Source organism: Carassius gibelio, chromosome B1, assembly GCF_023724105.1.
Source record: "Carassius gibelio isolate Cgi1373 ecotype wild population from Czech Republic chromosome B1, carGib1.2-hapl.c, whole genome shotgun sequence".
In the NCBI taxonomy this organism is placed as follows: domain Eukaryota; kingdom Metazoa; phylum Chordata; class Actinopteri; order Cypriniformes; family Cyprinidae; genus Carassius; species Carassius gibelio.
In genome coordinates this window covers 33,480,662-33,487,481 of record NC_068396.1, presented here as the reverse complement: position 1 = coordinate 33,487,481, position 6,820 = coordinate 33,480,662, and the positions used below count along the sequence as shown (strand labels likewise).

The following is a 6,820-nucleotide window of genomic DNA, read 5'->3' as shown; positions in this document are numbered from 1 at the left end:
GAGAGAGAGAGAGAGAGAGAGACTTGGGGGACTGAAGCAGGGCGTTCATGTTCTCTCTCTGAAAGCGTCGCGTTAAGGTTCTCGCGCTCGCGCTTGCCGCATCCCGCACAGCACAAACGGGAACAGCGTCTCTCTCCCGTCAGGAACCGAGTAAATGGTTTGTTTTGTGTGAATGGTTTAGTGGAAGCAGCGAGGCCTGTGCTGTTCTCCCGAGGCAGCGGTGTCGTCGTGTGTCTCTATTGTATGCAGCAGCAGAATCCGTGACAGCCGCTTCTTCCATCGATCTGTTGCTCTCTGCTGGATCTCCTGCATCTGTCCTCTAGCATCATCACAACATCTGGCCGCGGTCGCGCGCGCTCGCGTTCACATTAAACCTGTTTTGACGTGGACATTTCTTCCTCTTCTGTCGTACACATGGTGAATATAGATGTAAACGCAGCTTTTTCTTCGTAGATGCCAAACAGGTTTCAATCGTCGTGTAGCTATATCTGTGATCTATTCACCGGCCGTGGGTTTAGTCACGGACATCGGCGACGGGCTTCTGCGCTAAACGTCGCGGATGCTGCTGATGATAGGTGGCATTTATCACGGATTTAACGCGTTTTTACATCTCGTGCACGGGGAGCGGTGCCAGGACGGATTTAATTCTGCATGAACTCGATCTATCCTTTTTGTTAATATGACTATTTCTGTGTTTGAATGAAAATCGCCTGTCTGTCAGACAAGGATCGCCATTTGTACGGTCGTGGACGGGGAGCGGCGCCAGACGGGATTTTTTTTTTAGACATACAATATTCATATAGCTATATATTATATTAATAACCTGTTCCTTATTATTAATATTCTAGCTATTTAAGTGTTTAGTTTTCGATGAATATCAGCAGAAGAGGACCACCCTCAGCTCATCGTCTCATTGCAATACCCTTGACGATCAACAGTTCATCGCGTAAATGCCTCTAAAACCGCGCGATTATTAGTCGGAGCGCGCGACGTGCAGTCGAAGATCTTCCCTTGTGCTCATAATGACTAATAAACCAAAACGCTTCTCCTCTTCGCTCATGGATGCTCTTAGTGTTGCATGTTGATTTGTCTTATCGACAGGGTCAGGAGACTGCGTTCACATTGGATTGTATCATTGTTCGTGTTTATTATTCCTCCTGCGTGAAGACGCTCCATAGGGTGGATTACTGAATATCATGTTTTTGGCCCTTTTATCGTCTGGAGAAGATGGCAGCTGATTAAATTTTAATCTTGATGCATTCTGGCGACACGGGAGGAGAAGAGGAGAAGCGAGTGAATCGGGGAGGAGAGGAGAGAGAGGAGGGAGAGGAGAGGATGTAGGGTGGATACAGAAGGTAAGAACGAATGAATGAAGGAACGGTGTGTGTTCAGATCAGCCCTAAACACACGGTCGATACTCAACATCTACACACATTATTTCATTATACACATTCACTTAGCTACATGAGCACATTTCTATAATTTTTCCATTAATATTTTGGGATTTTGGCGAGTTAAGGTAAACTGGGACACTTGAGATGACCAAATGGCCCAATTATTCTGAATGTACACGGCCTATATTTATATATTTCTAATTACAATTAAGAACCAAATGCAAACCAAAATCAATGTTATCTCTGGCTTAGATCTGAGGACACAAACACATATAGTATATACACGCTATTGTGCATATCATTGTATGCACACACTCATAAGCGCACATTCTGCATGCACAGACCTATATATCATACGTACACACACACACACACACGTTGTGGTCATTTTTCATTGGGTGTAAATTGAGTTACAGGCCAAAGGCGAGCCGAGCGCTGCGGCGCGTGAGTGGTGTGTAAATGTGCTGGCGCCACTGACTGCTGGTGCATTCTGACAGACCTCCATCTCTCCATCCCTCCCTCCCCACCCAACATCTCCTCCATCTCCCACACACTCCTGCCGTATCTTTCTCCTGAGCGATGCATGAGCTCCAACTAGTGCATTCGGATGAGCTTTAAGTGAGCTAAAACTGGAACAACTGTCCTCATTGGGAAAATGATTCATAAATAAAACAATAATGTTCATGTTTTATTCTAAACCTGGTGACTGTGTTCTTTTAGGGTTTGTGGGATTCTGTCTATTAGTAGGTCTATGGTACTGTATGTCCTCTTTAGAGAGGGTTTGGAGTTACTGACTTACATTTTGAGGATAAATGTGTCTGACAAAACCCCGGACATCATCGCTTGTGATGTAGGTTTGATTTTAGACCATATAAAAGCAATTCAAGTCCTCTTTTGTCCTCGGATGCGTAGTTGAGTGAATGTGCATGTGTTACTGTGTTTTACAGGCAGATATACGGAGAAGAGCGTGTGTGTTTATAAAGAGGCACGTAATGATCTTGTGAAGACTCACGGATGGTTGAGCGAGCAAAGACTCGAATGCAAAGACATGCAAATACACTGGTTACTAGTCAAAGCAAGTGGATGAAGAACCGGAAATAATCTCGAATGTCATTTCTGTTGTTGGCTTATTGGGATCACATCTACAGATTCAGCCTGTGATGAAGAGGTTCATGCTGCAGTAAAATAAACTCGAAAATAGATAAATACAGAGGCTCAGACCATTTGACCCCTGAGCTGGTGGTCATTCCTTTATCTTACACACTTCTGCTTGTATTTATAGCGTTAGATAAACCGGTATTATTTGTGAATCCTTCTTGCTTTGCTGTATCAGCAGTTTTGGTGTCCCTGTTGTTAAAAATACTCTCTCTTGCCCCAGTGTAGTGTGCAGAATCAAAAGCCATCAGTGAGTTTTCCGTTGTTGTGCTGCACATTCAGAGCATTAGTGCTGGGGAAACCTGTTTGAGAACAGTGGTTATTTCTGCAGTTTTCTGATGTTGTTTGAGGAGCAGAACCCAGCAGTGGTTCAAGTGTGTGTTTGATCTCGAAAGCTCTCATTATTTGGTCTTTTTATAATGTCTTAAATGTCACTCAACCAGTCTTGGAAGTAATTTAGTCCTGAAAGCTAAAACAGTGAAGAGTTGAAATAAGAGAATATTTATGTACTTATTAATTATGTAATTATTAAGTAATTTTTTTTCTAGGTCAGTGTTTCTCTATGCTTTAATGCTTTTCTATGTCTTAAGTCGTCTTAAGCGGACACCTTATGTTGGTGTATTTATTTATTTGTTAAGTAGCTGTGATATAAATGAGTCAGTCATTATTAAAAATAAACTCTTTACCTCTGACCGGATGCTGGACCTGATCCATCTGTCTGTGCTTATTTTGCTTTAATAATCAGTATTAAAATATAAAATCTATTATGAGTGTTGAACACTTTATGCATCTGCTCCAGATTGTCAATTTAAAGTTATGTTAATGTAAAATACTAATTTAGGCAGAGTTTAGTTCTGTCTACATAACTGCTTTTAATACATTTTTAAGCAAAAATCTTTAGTACGAAGGATTTTACAATTATGAGACACATAAATTCAGTCGAGTGTGTCTGAACTTCATAATATTGCATAGCCTTAATATAATGCATTTTCAGATATAAATGCACATAAAATCTTTTAAATTGAATGATTTTTGAAAACATTATATATATGTTTTTGCTTCATTAGCAAAAGGCAGCATTAACATGATGACTGCGATGTATTTTTGCTGAAGCGTGCATGTGAGAAAATCAAAATATATATTATCTTTTCTTTTTATTTGACTTCATCTGTCTCTTTTACTTATCACCGATCAATCAATTCTTGAGTCAAGGAAAACATTTCTATCCAATAAGCTGTGGTCACTTCACGGAAGTAAATCAGGTTGTGAGTGTCTTTCGGACCGACTGCAGCGGGGTTTTCTTCTGTTTCCTAATCTGGTGTGAGTGAGTGTTGTGTGCAGCGCTGATGAGAGTGGTGTGTCTGTTTATGTGTCTAACACGGAGGGAGAATGCAGAACAGAGGCGCGAGGGTGAATTATAGCAATTACTCTAGTAATAGGCTTATTATTACACGGAAGCTCTCCAGATGAAGCTCTGCTCCGTTGTGTTTGATTCTCAGCGCTCCACAAACACAGGTTTTGATCAGGACAGTCTCACAGATGAGGACGGAGATATCTGTCTGGATGTGGTCCACGTTTATCTCACAGACACTTCTGCTATCCATGAACGTGCAGCACAGCCGGACTTTAATCACAACTTTGACATTTAATTACACCTGGAGGAAATTATACCATATCACAATGTATTCTGCTCGAGGACAGATCAAGAACAGAGAAGATATGGAGAGTTTTTCTATGTACAGCATACAATAATTAATTTCTGATAGCATTAATTTTATGAAGTGTGTGCATACAGTGTGTTAAATGCATGATGCATTTCTTATGTGTGATTATATAAACCTGCACCAGGGTTAACTAAAACGAAAACCAAAAGTACTTGAAATAAAATAAATATTAAATAAAAATTTCTGTTATAAAAAATAGGTTTTCAGTCTCCAGTGTTTTTCCAGTACTAAAGTAGAAGGTGTTATTTGCGCAAGTGACTGGGCCATTAGGGAACATGTGTGTGTGTGTGTGTGTGTGCGTGTGTGTGCGTGTGTGTGTGTGTGTGTGAGTGTGTGTGTGTGTGTGATCATGAGGGAGAGAGATGCAGGAGACACAGTGACTCACGAGCTCTGATCAACAGACAGATGGAGTTGTCTGACATTAAGACGTTCACACTTTCACATGTGTCACAGGTGTCAGTGATGTATATGTCATGTGATTAACGCCTGTGACCTCACACTGAGTAGTTTGACAAGAAAACACAATTTCAGTCTTCGTACCTCAGAAATGTAATGTTTCATTAAATGTGTTTCTTGTCATGTCTTTGTAATTATTAACTATCAGTTTCTGAGTGAAAACCTTTCTGAAGTCAATGTTTTTGTCAGTGCACCTGTTGGAGCATGTGAAGATGGCTGGGTATTATATGTGCTTCAGCACACAGTCTGATGACAGGTTGATCTTCAGCTGTCCATCCGTGTTTGACCGCTTCATTCATTCTGTGACAGACGCTAACTCTGTGTTCGAGGGCGTCTGAAGTGTGACTCTCGTGTCTGGACTGATCAGTCCTGCAGGTGTGTGTGTGTGTGTGTGTGTGTGTGTGTGTGTGGTTTCACCTTTATTTAGTCCGTATCCTGTTTCTGATTTCCATAAGGTGGTGGGGATCTAAATGTGTGTCCTCTTCATTTGGTTAGAATCAGTCAATACAAACGTGTGTGTTTGTATTTAAGGGACAGATATTTGTAGCAGCTGTGAGCTAAATCTGACCTCGAATGCCCTTATTTGTAGTAACAGTTTAAAATAACATGCAGAAAGTTTTTTCTGTTAGTGTTTGTTTAGGTTAGCTTATAGTATTTATAGCTAGCTGTGTATAAAACTATGTAAATATATATAGTGTCTTCATTTAGATAGATGAGTAAATGTGTGTGTGAGTTATTCTAGATATTATATTTAATATATTGATCCAGTGATTATGAATGACTGCAGAGTTACTGCTTACACCATACATGTTTTTTTTTTTTTTTTCTTGGACAAAAAAACCTTGTTAATGTTGGTCCATTTTACACTAATTTAAGATACATAATTTATGTTAATTTTGGAAAGATTTAAATGTATACATTTCAATTGTTTTCCAATGTGTAAACATTGATTACTCCTAAAAATTGTATAAACATGAATTATAAATCATAAATAAATAAAAAATATATAAATTATCTACATTTATAAATTATATAAGTTATCAACATAAAATATAACTTGAGAATAAACAGTCATTTATCAGGAGTCTAATCAGAAGTCTAATCTAAATACAAATGGACATGTAATATTGATGTGAGTGTAAATGATTTCATTATGTGAGAAGAAAGAGAGCGATACAAGAGACATGAAACTAGTGCAGCGATGAAGGAAATCCAGTGATCGAGTGTATATTAACTCCAGCTGTGTACGGTCACAGTGATGGGCCAATCACGATCCAGCATGTATCGTGAGACTGGAGACTGGAGTGTGTTTCTGCTGTAGGCCGCTCTGAAGCCTGAGACTGGATTCCAGCTCTGCTCGTGTTGAGAGTCGCGCGCCTGGGGAAATGCTCCTGATAAATCATCCGATTGTGTCTCCTGGGACGGGGAGTATTTTTGAAACAGCATCAGTAGAGAAGCAGCCCGCGGGGGTTTCACAGCACTGCTAACTGTGAAAAAGAAATGAGACATTGATCATAGCAGGAACAGCCATCCTGAACAGAGAGAGAAACACCAATGTGTGAGAGATGCGAGTCTCCTCCGCCAGCGCCGCATAGCAGCGTTACCATGACGACTGTGCGGCGAGAGACGGCCGTCCACCAATCAGTGTGTGCGAGTCTGTCTGAAGGGATCCTGAGCTACTGATCCTTAAAGAATGAGTTTTCCAGCGCACAGTTTATCAGTCACACACTGATCAGATACCAGACTGGGCTCTAGCTCAGCTTACATACTTATTTAATTATTATGTTATATATAAGATCAGGATGAGTTTGTTTGCAGCACTGAATCAGTGTCTCATCAATGGATGCTCTGCAGTGAATGGGTGCCGTCAGAACTTGGATAGCCTGCTTTGATTCCCTTTGAACTAGAAAGATACTTAAACGTTGTGTTTGGTTCAGCTGGCAACAAATAAACAAGATCCATGGATACTATAAACTATATTTTTTGTTATCTCAGGATTATATTTTCTAGATATATCCACCCATAAGTTTCAATGACAGTGTAAATGTATTTCAGTTGACTATCAAGCTGCTCAGTAGCTCCTCATTCGCA

General features: G+C 40.2%; 1 protein-coding gene across 3 annotated transcripts in view; it reads left to right on the top strand.

The window, feature by feature from the left end:
• LOC127949399 (adhesion G protein-coupled receptor L1-like) overlaps positions 1-6,820 on the top strand; it is a 44,474-nt gene continuing 37,654 nt past the window's right edge. For 2 of the 3 annotated variants that reach the window (XM_052546585.1, XM_052546583.1), the window contains exon 1: positions 18-1,355. The gene's annotated coding sequence lies outside the window, so the exon portion shown is untranslated. Of the gene's footprint in view, positions 1,356-6,820 lie in introns of all 3 variants that reach the window. The other variant, XM_052546584.1, reaches the window with a different exon arrangement.